The sequence below is a fragment of the Benincasa hispida genome, chromosome 3 (genome assembly GCF_027475165.1).
Source record: "Benincasa hispida cultivar pf3 chromosome 3, pf3_genome.v1.1, whole genome shotgun sequence".
Classification (NCBI taxonomy): domain Eukaryota; kingdom Viridiplantae; phylum Streptophyta; class Magnoliopsida; order Cucurbitales; family Cucurbitaceae; genus Benincasa; species Benincasa hispida.
Genome location: NC_143480.1, coordinates 4,617,269 through 4,631,453, shown reverse-complemented (window position 1 = coordinate 4,631,453; position 14,185 = coordinate 4,617,269). Strand labels below are relative to the sequence as shown.

The following is a 14,185-nucleotide window of genomic DNA, read 5'->3' as shown; positions in this document are numbered from 1 at the left end:
ATCAAAAGCATCACTTTTGTTTTTCAGCAGGTATACAAAAGTAAAATCAGAGCAGTCGTCAATAAAAGTAATGAAATATCTTTTACTGTTCCTAGTCAATATGCCATCAAATTCACAGACATCAGAATGAATCAAATCTAGAGGCCTAGAATTCCTAAATATAGATTTATGTGGAGTTTTAGTAATTTTAGCCTGACTACAATACTCGCATTTATCAAAATCATTCGTGGATAACTTAGGTATCATTTCCAACCTAATCATGTTACTAATTAAATTCTTATTCACATGACAGAGTCTAGCATGCCAAATGTTCATAGAACACAGCATATACACAGAAGATTTCATTTTATTAAGGTATAGATTTAATTTGAACATTACCTAAGTTGCACATCCTTTCGCTACAAATACATTATTTTTGGTAAAGGTATATAGGTCTGCCCTTATAGTTTGAATAAACTCGACTTTGTTTAGAAGATAGCCTGAAACCAAATTCTTTCGTATCTCTGGAGTGTGCAGAACGTCCTTCAACATGAGGGTCTTCCTAGAGGTAAACTTTAGTTCCACCTTGCCGATTCTAGCAACTTTCGTGGAGTGGTGATCTCCCAACAGAATATTCTTATCCTTAATTTCAGTATAAGTTTTAAATAGATTAAGGTCGTGACAAACATGGTACATCACGCTAGTGTCTATCCACCACCCTTCACAACCATCGATCACATTTACTTCTGTGATCATGGCGACTAACGGTTTTTCTGTCAGGTTCACCTGACCAGCAGGAAGACGCCTGTTCCTACAATTTCTAGCCATGTGCTCAGGTTTATTACAATTAAAGTAGAGGAACTGTATCGTTTCTCCTGAAGGGGGGCTTCTATTTTTTCTGTTGGTTTTGACCTTTCATTTTTGTCCCATTAGGTTTTTGGTCAGGTTTTACCACGACAGAGGCGAGTTTCCTAGATACTGCATTCACTTCCTCCCTCTGGTCCTGCTTCCGGGCTTCCTCCTCGATCCTTAGCCGGGTTATAAGACTCTTTAAGGAGATCTCCTTTATCTTATGCCTCAAAGTGTTATTAAAATCCTTCCACAAGGGGGGTAGTTTATCAATAATAACAACAACTTGGAATTGTTCGTCTAGAGGCATACCTTCAGTAATTATCTCGTGGGCTATCTTCTGGAGTTCATGGGATTGGGCCTCCATGAATTTGTCATCCGTCATCTGGAACTTGAGATAACAGCTAACCGTATATTACTTCGACCCGGCCTCCTCGGTGTCATATTTTTTTGTAGGGCATCCCAGACCTCATTCGCTGTCTTCATTGTACTGTAGTAATCATACAGATCATCAGTCAAACCATTTAAAATGAAATTCTTACATAGAAAGTCGTTATAGGCTTTTTTTATCTGTTGTTGAAGTTTACCTGCAAAACAAAAACTCGTTATAGGCTAAGTCGCTCTCTTTAAGAGATCAGAATGTACACCCTTTCCAAACTCACACACACGCTCGCCCAACCGACGCATATGGGGTATCCATCGAACCCACATTGGTCTATTTCCTCACTCCCTCCAAATCATGGGGGCCCAAACCCAAACACAAGGTTGGAGTACATAAAGAAGACTTCCAACACCAAATTTTCTAATGTGGGATTCTACAGCCAACAAAGTTGGTTCCCTCTTTGTTTTGAAAGTTACATTTTCACCCAACAATATAACAATAATATTTTTTTTAAACAAAAAACAAATTGACATTAAAACAACAACGTAACTCGAAAAACAACCTCTAACCAGATCTCAGAAACATTGAAAATATCATAACTGAATGGCATGAGAAAATTAATTCTCCTCTCTATAAAAGAAAAAAAAAAAAAGCCACGTTGACAAGATAAGAAATTTCATCAACAAAATTATGGACTCTAGACACATCCGACAAAAGATTTTATTAGTAGAGTAAATGGTTAGTGTTCATAGTCATTACCATATGTTAATTTATTATAGATTTTCATGTTTATTTATGTTTTTGTTTTTTGTCTTCGGTTCACTAGAATTTTACTTTTTTTAATAGAGATGAGTAGATTTGAATCACATATCTATTGATTGCTAACACATATTACATCTTAATTGAGCTATGTTAACTTTGTCAATATAACATTTTTTTTTTAGTGTCACCAAAATTCATGCATTGCAGTCCAAATCTCATCAGTATAATTTTACGGTGAAATCCCAATGCCTATATTATACATTTATTTTTTTAGTGAAATGCAATTTTAGATTATATAGCATTCCATTTCAAGATTGGTAATAGTTATTTTACCCTTGTTATTTTTACCGTGCTTTTCATTTATTTTCCCGGTAGATTTGGGCATCTTTTCTGTTATTTGGGCTCCTATTATATTGTGACACGTGGCTACAATTCTTCTTTAAATATCTACCGTAAATGCTATGCTCGACATTGAGCTTCATCTACTTGAATATTCTTTCTTCTTCTCTATAATTTTCATAGATGGACATTGAGCGTCATTTTCTTCTTTCTTTTAATTCAAATCTGCACACCACATTTTCTAGGGAGGTTGAAAAGAAAAGGAACAAAAGTAAGTGTTGGGTGAGAAATTTTAGATTGACCATAAATTATCACATTATTTTTTAAATTAATAATAAAATTACACATAATCAAATTCGAAACTAATTAAAAGTTGATATATGTCCCAAATTGAAATTAAAGAAAAAAATAGATGATATTGATAATATCACGTGTGTTTGTCATGACAGTTTATTTTGGTCAAACTAAATATTATAATTAGGGTTGAAGTCCAATTGAGCCTCAAAATTAGGCTTAATTTGATCCAAAGACTAACCAAACCCAATATCTAATTAATTGGTCTGAGGGCCATGTTCATGGACCAACCAAGCCTAAACTCATAAAACTCACATGAGAACTCTACAAATAAAGAAGACATCATTCCTATTATTTTTCACTTTCTCAAATCAAACATACGCATACAATTGAGAGATTATTTGTTTTCTCAAATAAAGTGTACACATATAATTGAATCAGATGATCAAATAGAAATTAAACCACATATGTACAAATCAATATAAAGACAAATTAAATTGAATAAAATGATCAAATAAAAATTTAATCACATCGCACAAATTAACATAAAGACAAATTAACTACACGAAAGAAAAACAGTGAGAACAACAACAATTTGAAATTCTACATGTGTGCACAAAAATATTAAGAGAAATGCATAAATTTAAATTAAATGTACAAGTCAAAAGAATTTAGCAGGTTCTAGAAATAGTTTGCTTTTTCCACAAAGAAATAGCTATTTTTGAAATAGGGACTATTCTTATTATTATTATTATGTTGAAAGGAACTAAAACATTTTTCATTTTCAATCATTATATTTAGCCACTCTTTATAATTTCGGAAGAATTTGTTTGGGCCGTGGCCAATTTAGAATGATGGACCGTGAGTTGTATCTCACATATTTCAGGCCCAAACCAAAACCTAACCGTAACTGCAGAGTTCTTGCTGCTATTGTTCGTCTTCGTCTCTTTCCCCGATGTGCTGGTTTCATAACTTAGATTTTGCCGACCAAAGTTCAGATATGGCTGCCGCTTTTTCTTCAAAGTTTTCTCGAGGTATAAGAGTTTCTGAAATAGTGGATTCTGAAACTTCTCTTGTTCTTTGATTTGGAGCTGCTATTGCTATAAGCGCTGTTGCGTTTTCTTTTAGGATTCTTCTGCTTGATTCGAACCTTGATTTCACCTGATTCAGCTTAAGAAATGCTGGTTTTTCCGTTTCTTTCTGATTTTGTGAAAATCAACCCTCAATTGATTTTACTAACATGTGTATTTGCTCTTGTTTGAATGTTACCGATTTGTTTTTAGAATAATTTTCAGGTTATACATTGTTTAGTTGTTCTATTAGCTAAGAAATATATTTTGTGAAAGGAGATAATGTGCTAAAGAGAGGGATTTGTCTCTTAAATGCTAGTTCTCTGTCGTCATCAACTATCTATGGAACTTGTTAGCTGCAAGTTGCATCTGATTTCATTCCCTTATTTGGTCCCACAAGAGATCACATAGGACCGTGGAGTAGAACTCAAGTGGATTTTATACATCGTGCTATGCCAATTTTTTAAAAATTAGTTTGAATACTTAAACTACTTTTAGTCTCTCTCTCTCTCTCTCTCTCTCTCTCATACTTATTGCTCATTTGGACTTGATAATTTGTGCACACCTTGTGGTAAAATTTATCTTGACTTTGATATTTCAATCTTTTATTTTTCTTATTTTAGTTTTGTTTTCTAATTTTTGTGGAACTGATTTTCGCTCATTGTTTCTTGCTCAATGTTTTTGGAAAATTAAACTAGTCGGGCGTTCATTGTTGGGTGGACTTGCAAACAATTTGTCTAGTTCATTGATCGCATCAAATGAGACGGTATGCAACAGTTTCATCTTGCAGGCCTGCTTCTCTGAAATTTTAGTCTGCCCATCTGACTTTCAACCCTAAAAAGAGAGGATTGCCATGCATGTGTAATTTTTTCATATGGATGAACATGGAAGGTAAGGAAACAGAGGATTGCAATGTTTCATGCCTTTGTCACTACTTATATAAAGATTACAATTTAGGGGGATAGTATGGCTATAAAATAGATAGGTAGTTAGAAACAGAGAATTCTTGCAGAACTCGGAGAATTTCATTATGAGGCTTGTTTGGATAATGTGGATTTATTTCAGGATTCAGGACTTTGCAAGTGATCTCCCAGAATAGAAACGATAGAAGCTAAGTGTTTGTAAACTAAATTTGTGCTTTGCTTTTGCACATGTTTGTGCTTAAATTTGATGATGGCATTTTTCTACACATTGACATATAATTGTCAATACCTCGAAGAGCTACTGGAATGAAGGAAGGGCCGATCTATAAATTTTAGGAGGGCATAAAATAATTTGCAGAGAAATGTTGAATTTTTTAAATCATCGTGAGCGACATAAAATGCTGATGAAACATTGATATACTACTATCGGCTTCTGATCCGACCTTGTGTATTGTCATATTTTGCAGCAACAAAGAACTTTCATACACATGAGAACTGTGCTAAAAGTAGTGGACAATTAAGGGGCAAAAAAGTTAATGTGCATACAATCTTTGAAGGGGAAGAAAGGAGCACGATTAGGAGACACGATCGTTGCTTCAGTGACAGAAGTCCATCCTAATGGAAAAGTGAAGAAGGAAAGGTTGTATATGGTGTGGTTGTGCGAGCTGCAATGCAAAGAGGTCGCTGTGATGGGAGTGAGGTCAAGTTTGATGATAATGCTCTGCAGTACTTGTGGATAAGCAAGGCTATAGCCTATTGGGACAAGAGTGTTTGGCCCAGTTCCTCACGAGCTCAGGAAGAAAAAGCACGTAAAAATTCTTACTTTGGCAAAGCACATTGCTTGAATCAATGATCAGATCAGAGCCAAGGCTAGAAGGTTATTTTTGTTAACTTCTCGATGCTGTGCCCAAAAAGCATAACCCTTCTGAGGTTTATTTGGAAGAAAGAACTAGAACCTGCTAAAAACTTCTGATAAATTTGCCTTTGGCAAATGATAACAGGAAAATTGTTGCAGTTGCTCTTGGCGTTGCAGTTCCCCTCAGGTTCTTCTCAACATTCTTCCCTCACATTATTGAAGTAAAGTTATTGATTTGTCTTTTAGTTACGCGGTTACATTTATGAGGTTTGGATTTCGACAAACTACGATGTGATTGGTTAGTTTTCGAACCCCGTTCTCCCAATGCGTATGCTATACAGAATACAAATCTTGCTGAAAACTTTAAATGTAGTTTGAAAGCGTTTCTTGGACTGTCTTTGTTTATGCAAATAATTATCCAGAAGCCAACATTTGTACATAGTTTTGTTATAATAAGAAGTCAAGTATTTTGTAGCGTAAACAGCATACTACGGAAATTGCCTACACTACTGAGTACTATCATCGTTTTCATTACAATGCTTAATGTTTATACTTAAAACTCTAGAGTGTGCAATATGGACATTTGACAATGTGCATAGTTTATGTAACCTTAAAAAATGTCCGTTTATTTTCCTTTTTGTATTTGCAACATCCTAGGATCAATATGATCAAACTTTTGAGATTACTTTTCTTGCCGTCGGTAGATGGTAAGGATCGATTTACCTTCTTAATTTTATACCATTTAGATTGTAGATATTATTTTATAGGTATGAATATTAAATCTTTGGAATTTAAATGTTTGGGTTTTAAATATGTGGGATAATTAATGTCTGTGTTTGGATATGTAAGCTAATATCAATATCTAGAAGTTTAATGAATATATATGATTAACCAATTTTTTATATAGAAATTGAAACTAAATAATTATTTAATCAAATATAAGAGAACAAGGTAATGTGGTTGTAATCCATTTTAACTATTTAATATACTGTTGTATTGATTAATTATTTAATCAATTAAAATATCATTAAATGAAAATTTTTACATTAATCATTATTTTAATCATTTTATTTAATTAATAAAAATAATTAAATAAATATAAGAGAAATTTGCAAAGATAGAAAAAATATCAAACTATTTATAGAAATAGTAGAAAAAATATCAATCTATTTATAGAAATAGTAAAAAAAATACTAATAGATACTTATAAACTTCTATTAGCATCTATCAATCTCCGCTTATCTATCTCTATTAAAGAGGACTAACTTTTTTTAGCAATTTTGTATAAATAGTTTCTTTTATTTTTCTATTTTTGAAAATCTTCCTAAATATAAATTAATTAGAATATTAATAATTAATAATAAAATTTTATATTAAATATTTAAGATAACATAAAATATCAATAGTAAATGTATAAGTTGAAATGGATTAAATCTAAATAATATATTTAATTAAAATTAATAGTAATAATTTATTGATATTGATTTATTAATTAATCAGGACCTATCCATCTCTAGGTATAAAAATTTTAAAGTTTCTTTGGATAATAATATCACAGATATTAAACATTATTTAAATTATTTTATTATGACTATATCTGAGGTTGATAGCAATAGAAGATTGGCTCTAAAATCAGACCTCGCAGCCTGCTGCTCTAATGGAAGCCCAATATTGGGCTGAACGCTACAATAAAACTCTGGCTTTTTAATGACGACAAAAACTCTATTCTTTTTCCCACAAAGTTGTTACTGCCAGACAAAGAAGAAATTTTATAACATAAATCATTAACCATGGGAACATCAGTGTGAATACAAACAAACAGATAACTGAGGTCTTTATCAAGTATTTCCAGAACATTTATGATGGTAACAATACAGAAACTTGGTTCATTGATATCCTATCCTGGAACCCTATAAACAATCAGCAAAGCACAGCTCTCATAATGCCATTTACAGAGCTTGAAGTCCACAATGTTCTCAAGTCTATTGACAACAACAAATTTTCTTGACCTGATGGTTTCGCTATTGAATTTTTCAAAAAATTCTGAAACATCCTCAATCCTCATATCATGAGAGTGTTCCACGATTTTTTCAAAACCAGCATAGTGAATAAATGTGTTAATGAAACCTACATTGCGCTGATTGTCAAGATATACACTGCTCTTCGGCCAACGGATTATCGTCCTATCAATCTTACCACTTCTCTCTATAAGATTTTGGCGAGGACTCTTCCTGAAAGAATCAAAGTCACCCTCCCCAGTATTATATATAAATATCAACTTGCATTTGTTAAAGGTAGACAAATCACACATGCTATCTTGATGGCCAATGAGGCTGTAGACTTTTGGAGATGAGGAAAATCAGAGAACTTGTTATTAAACTTGATGTAGAGAAAGCTTTCAATAAAATCAATCGGAACTTCATTGATTTTATGTCGTTAAAGAAAGGTTTCCCTTTTACCTGGAGAAAATGGATTGCGGCCTGCTTTTCATCCGTCACCTATTCTATTCTCATTAATGGCGGACCTTGTGGCCGCATTAATCCAACCAGAGGAATTAGACAAGGTGACTCTCTTTCCCCTTTCATATTTGTTATTGCGATCGATTATCTCAGTTGTATTCTAACAGATATGGAACAAAAATGTTTGATCAAGGATGTCTCCTTCACCGATACATGTAACCTTACTCATCTCCTTTTTGCTGATGACATTCTACTATTTATTGAGGATCAAATAATTTACATCTGACAATAAAATCATTTGAAAGAGCTTCTGGTCTCAAAATCAATCTTCTCAAATCTTTCATCGCAAGTATAAATATTAACAGTGATAGGATGGAGGCCATTGCTTCCAGATGGGGGATCTCTTCACAAAACTTCCCACTTACCTACCTCGGAGCCCCTCTTGGCGGTAAGCCAATATCATAGGGATTCTGGTGAGAGAATCAACAAGAAGCTAAACATCTGAAAATATTCTTACATATCTAAAGGAGGTAGAATTACCTTGATCAACTCCTCTCTAAGTAGCCTCCCCATATATCTAATCTCTACCTTCAAAGCACTGACCTTTGTCTGCAAACGAATTGAGAAATACATGAGGGATTTCTTGTGGAAAGGGACTGATTCTTATCACAATTTTCATCTAAGCTGATGGTCCATTGTTATTGCTCTTAAAAATAAAGATGGTCTGGGTATTACAAAACTTTCTGATACCAATTTTGCCTTATTGTGCAAATGGCTCTGGAGATTCATTGAGGAAGATACATGCCTTTGGAGAAAAATTATACTAGTTAAATATGGAAAAAATAAACAAAACCTCTTCTCATGCTTCATAAAAAATAGTACAACAAAAGTTCATTGGAGAGCTATTTTGAAGGGCATTGATTGGATCAAAGCTCATTTTTCTTGGAAAGTCAATAATGATGAAAATAATATCTTTCTAGTTCGATAGTTGGAGCATGCATTGTCTGCTTTCTGAGAGTAACCAAAGGCTTTTGCTCTGACTACTAGATCCAACCTCACTGTAAAAAAGGTTTGGAACATAAATTCCAACACTTGGGATATCGAACCTCGTAGACCCCTTCTATAGAGAAACCTAAATAGTTAGAACTCTGTCAATGTTGACCTTATTATCCCTAATCCTAGCAGAGGTTCTGACTATCCAAGATGGCATCTTAATAGAGACGACAACTTTTAGATCTCCTCCATCAACGTGGCTCTATATCAACCCAGTCCTAAAGACATTATTAACATTAACAACAAAGCTTTTAACAATCTCTGGAAGTCCTTATTAGATTTAGTGTCCTAGATCTCGTAGATCTTTTAGTTTATAATTTGTAAATAAAAATTATTTATTTAATAAAATTAACAATATTTTATTCGACATTTAGAACACATTAACTGTAACACCCTGAATTTTCATTAATGGTCGAAGTTGGATTATTATAGTTAGATAATGTAATTTTTATTAGATGGAATATTTAAAATATTTTGGAGGAAGATTTTGGAAAAAGATTTGGGATATTGGTTTAAATTTAATTAGAGTTAATTAATAAAGGAAATTTGGAATTTAAGAGGAAAAAGAAATTTGGAACTAAAGAGGGAAAAGGGAAATTAATTAAAGGAGGGAAAGGAAGAAAAATAATTATATGTATATGAGGGTTAGGGTTTCATTTGAGTTAGGAAAAAAGAATTTCCTCTCTCTCTCATTTACGTGCACGGAAACCCCCCTTGGAACTTTTTTTTTTCGCTCGGCTTCGCGCACTCAGACAATTGACCACTGTCTAACTGTTGCCTTCAATTGTTCTAGCTGCATCGTTTCGCGTTCGCCAGATCCATCTGCACCACCCACCCGTCGCCCAAATTGGCTACACCACTTGTGTGGACACCACCTTTCGTGTTTCTCAAGCCACCTGCCGCCGTCAATCTGTCGTTCGTTGCCAGACATCCTCGATTTTCGTCGTCGATTGACTGTGCGTCCATCGATCACCGACATTTAGTTTTTCGCCGCTGTTTCCGCCGGATCTTGGTTTTGGAGTAAGATCTAATTGATTTTGTTGGGTTTCTTGGGTTATGTTCGGGTGAGTATTAGGACCTTGGAACTATTTTTGGAAATACAAAAGGTTGGTGTAGATTGGGGGATTGGAAATTTTGGTTTTATTAGTCGATTCTAAATTTGATTTATGACATAGGACTTGGTTTGTGATCTTATTGGGCAAATAAAAGTTAAGGTTGAGTGAACTTGTTTGGACTAAAACTTGAGGTAAGTGTCTTACTACTAGTTCGTCTTTAAACTAGTCCCGTATGTGATGAAAAGATTGTTTTATTTAATGTTATGGACTGTTTTGATTGATATTTTATGAAATGATGACTGAGGGAATTCTGGTAATTTTTCATGAGTTAAGTGACTATGATTATGATAAAGGATATATCTGACGCATGCTAAGTATTCATGGTATCTGTTAACCTTTTTATTTGGGTGGTGTACATTTTACGACCGATTGTGTGTTCCTTCGGGTTCACATATATGACTGCTTTGTGCACCATTAGATTCACATTTATCATTGTTTTGTGTACCTTCGGGTATATGCCTATGATTGATATGTGTACCTTCGCGATACACACCTATGATCGTGTTCCTTCGAGATCACATTCACGACTGATTTATGACCCTTCGGGTTCACCAGATTGATATGCTATGAGTTATATACCGAAACCTAGATAGGAAGGTTAATATGTTACCTAAAGGGGCCAGTCATGGGTCACTTACTGAGTATTTCATACTCACCTTTTTTTTACCTTATGTTTTTCAGGTAATGACGGAAACAAGCCAACTAGTGATAGACAGGACCCGTGACAGAGCCAAGGGACAAAAGAAATCGTTTCTGCTTAGTCTATGCCTTTAATTATTTGAATGTTTTAAAATTAGGATTTAATGTTAGATAGAATATTTTATTGTTTTTAATGTTTTCTTTGTAAACATTTCACGAGACCCTGAATATATGTTTTGCTTATTTATTTCTATTAAATTTTATAAATTGATTTAGAATTTATCTCTGTTGTTTGATCGAATTTTACTTCAAAGACAAAAAATTCTGAATGTGAGAGTGTAATTATGAAGTAACGACCCTTGCTAGAGATCTAGTAAGCTTGGGATGTTACATTAACTCAATCCAATTAACTGAGTTCCAAGGTTATTTTATGTAGCTTGAATAGTATGTGGTAGACATACAAATAGATCATTTTCAAGTAATAACCTAAATGGTATGCTGTACATAGATATGGTTGGGCTTCTTATCTTGTTGAGACTGCGGATACGACTTACTTTATAAGTGTTACAAACAATTTGATCTAAACCGTTCATGTGGAGACATGTGAGTGGGAGTATCATGCACAAAGAATTTGTATAAGACTGAACCACAAAATGTTTTGTTCTCTCTTTATAACACCGTTAATTGAAGAGACTAACATTTCATAGGATGAACATAGGTAACTCGATTTTAATCCTAAATGGTTATGGACTCATGTCTGTGAAGACAATCATTTGATTTGTATGGACGAGAGTGGCCCGTATCGCCAACTCAATAAGCCTACTACTTTGGCGATTTGTCTAAGTAAGGAGTTAGGACATAACTTCACAATATGGAACTCACTCCTTCATGCTTTCAGAAAAAGTAGATGAATTGTTCTCTTAAGTACTGACTCTGGATCTTGGACAAGAGATTCCTTCCCCTCATTGGCATGAGAGGGATATTGGAGTTGATGCCCTAAAGTCTCGTATCCGGTAATTTGTAAACAATTTTGTACGAGTGCTTGTGATGTATAATATATATTATATTTACTTCACTTCTTGACTTTACACATTTAGATATTTTATTTTATCACAAACCAATAAACTTAAAATCCATGGTTGTCTTTATGTAACTTAAGCATGTATGTAGTGACATACAAGTGGATCATGTCTTAAGTGACAACCAAAATGGTCGGTAGTATATGGATATAGGAGGGAAACCTTATCCTGGTAACACTACGGACGTGACCCGCTTTGTGGAATAGTTATAAGTGTTGTGACTTGTCATAGATGGTCTGATCCTAATCATTCGTGTAGAAGACATGCGAGCGGGGGCATCCTATACAAAGAGTTTGTATAAGACCTGACCACGAAGTGTTAACGTCTCGTCATATAACTCCATTCATGACAGAGATTTCACTTCACTAGGATGACCATAGGTAACATGACCTCAATCCTAAGTGAGTTAGGAACTTCTGCCATTGAGGGCGTTTGATTTGCATGGGTGTGAGTGGACAGAGCATCGACTCAAACTTACCACTTTAGGGATTCGTCTGATTTGGAAGCTGGGAACTCAGCTTCACAAGATGAAGTTCACTTCTTCCCCGAAGCAAGGGTAAGTAGATAGATTACTCTCTTAAGGACTGATCCCAGGGCTTGAACGATGTGGCACCACATACCTTTTCATGACCCAAGAGGTGTTCACACATAGTAGAACTATGTTGTATTGTTCATTAGAGGGATCAGTGGTACTTAAGGAGTAAGATGTAACTACAAGGGGAAAACGGTAAATTGACTCAACTGTACTTACGAGCATCTGTGAAGGGTCATCGTACTGATGATTGGTTATATCCAATGAACATAGAAATATATCTATGGTAAGAAGAGTTCAACTGTCGGTCTTTAGTGGAATGCCTGGTAGTTAATGGATGATGGATATCGTGGCTAAAGAGTTTCGTTAGTTATTCACATACCATTGGAGTTTCAAGCCATAGGTTCATAAAGTCCCCTTGGTGGCTTGGATACAAGTTGAGAATCAGTTTTTAGGTCAGTTTGAAATGTTCAAATTGACAAGAGGGAGTTTGATTATATATGAAATAATTAACTTTATGTATGAGATACATTAATTTGGAGGAAATTGGATATAAATATGATTTATATCTAGTGGAGGAAAAATACTATGGTTAATATATGATATTAATCCATAGGTTATGAATATAATGTGATCATATTTATTGTCTATTAATTGGACGGTTAAGGGATAATTGGTTGCGTCTCTTTTGTTTTCATAACGGATGAGTAAGATGAAGAATCACTTTGAGACGCTTAAATAGTTCACAGTGTGTTAAGCATTAGATGCGCGATATAGTGTTGAAGTGTGTCATCCCTTAGTAAAATCAGAGCCTATACGATAGTGTTGAACTATCGCTTACCTATACGATAGTGCTGAGCGATCGCTTAACGCTTACACCCGTGCACGCTATTTACTAAACGATAGCTTACCTTTTACTACGTGATTGTTTAGCGCTCGAGCTTTACTAAACAATCGTATAGACGATCACTTAGCTTTTCCTACACGATTGTATAGACGATCGCTTAGCTTTTCCTACACGATCGTATACTTCACCTAAATGATCAAGCATTTTATCTATACGATAGACGAGCATTTCTCCCACTTGCTTGATCATTGTATATGATCTACCTCCCTTCTCCCCTCTACCAAATCCGAACAAAGCCCACTCTTTGGATTCTCACTTCGAGAATACTGAGGGCTCTGAGTGGTGGTGTTGTCCCCGTTTCCTTCGGTTCGTGTGGAGACTGTTCGAGGTAGACGATTAGGATTTACTGAACGATAGCTTGTCGTTCTAGTGAAAGTGAGATTTGTTGTGAAGAAAAAGTTTTCAACTGGTATGATCTCTCGGTCTCTTCTTTATTGTTCCTTTGAGCATGCTAGTAATTTAGCGTTATGAATGCATATTTGTATGTTTGAATGTATATGTGGAAATTCTGTCACAATGAATTGGAAAGATCCGCTTCAGCTTGTAGATACTCTTGAATAAAAGTTCCTTCAAGGGATTTGTTTATGGTAGGACCATAAATGAGTTGTTCATTAGAGGATCAATGGGATTTAAGGAGAAAAATGTAATTATAGGGGTAAAATGGTCATTTTTGCTCAGTTGTAATTGTGAGCAATTCGTGAAAGATTGACTTATTGATGACTGGTTATATCCATGGACACAAAAATGTATCTACATTGCGAAGAGCGCAGCTATGGGTCTTTAGTGGCGTGACTCACAGTTAATGAATGTTGAATATATAAATTAAAGAGCTTGATTAATTTAATTTCGAATAATTGGAGCTTTTAATATGTAAATCCATTAGGTCCTTCTACTAGCTCACTAAGGGTAAAATAAGGATAAATTGATTTTTAGAATAATTTGAATTT

The 14,185-nt window shown here is 34.4% G+C and overlaps 1 long non-coding RNA gene and 1 pseudogene across 3 annotated transcripts; both read left to right on the top strand.

Annotated features, from left to right (window-relative positions):
* Window positions 1–3,436: 3,436 nt before the first annotated feature.
* LOC120072734 (large ribosomal subunit protein uL14mz-like) lies at window positions 3,437–5,935 on the top strand (annotated as a pseudogene). Its single transcript, XR_016528194.1, has 3 exons — window positions 3,437–3,639; window positions 4,374–4,465; window positions 5,066–5,935. The product of XR_016528194.1 is annotated as a large ribosomal subunit protein uL14mz-like (transcript).
* A 3,612-nt stretch (window positions 5,936–9,547) lies between these two features.
* On the top strand, window positions 9,548–11,002 carry LOC120074117 (uncharacterized). Of its 2 annotated transcripts, none has more exons than XR_005480895.2 (2): window positions 9,548–10,030; window positions 10,763–11,002. It is a non-coding gene; the product is annotated as an uncharacterized LOC120074117 (long non-coding RNA). The 2 variants fall into 2 exon arrangements; XR_005480896.2 differs by having other exon boundaries at window positions 9,552–9,986.
* Window positions 11,003–14,185: the final 3,183 nt, after the last annotated feature.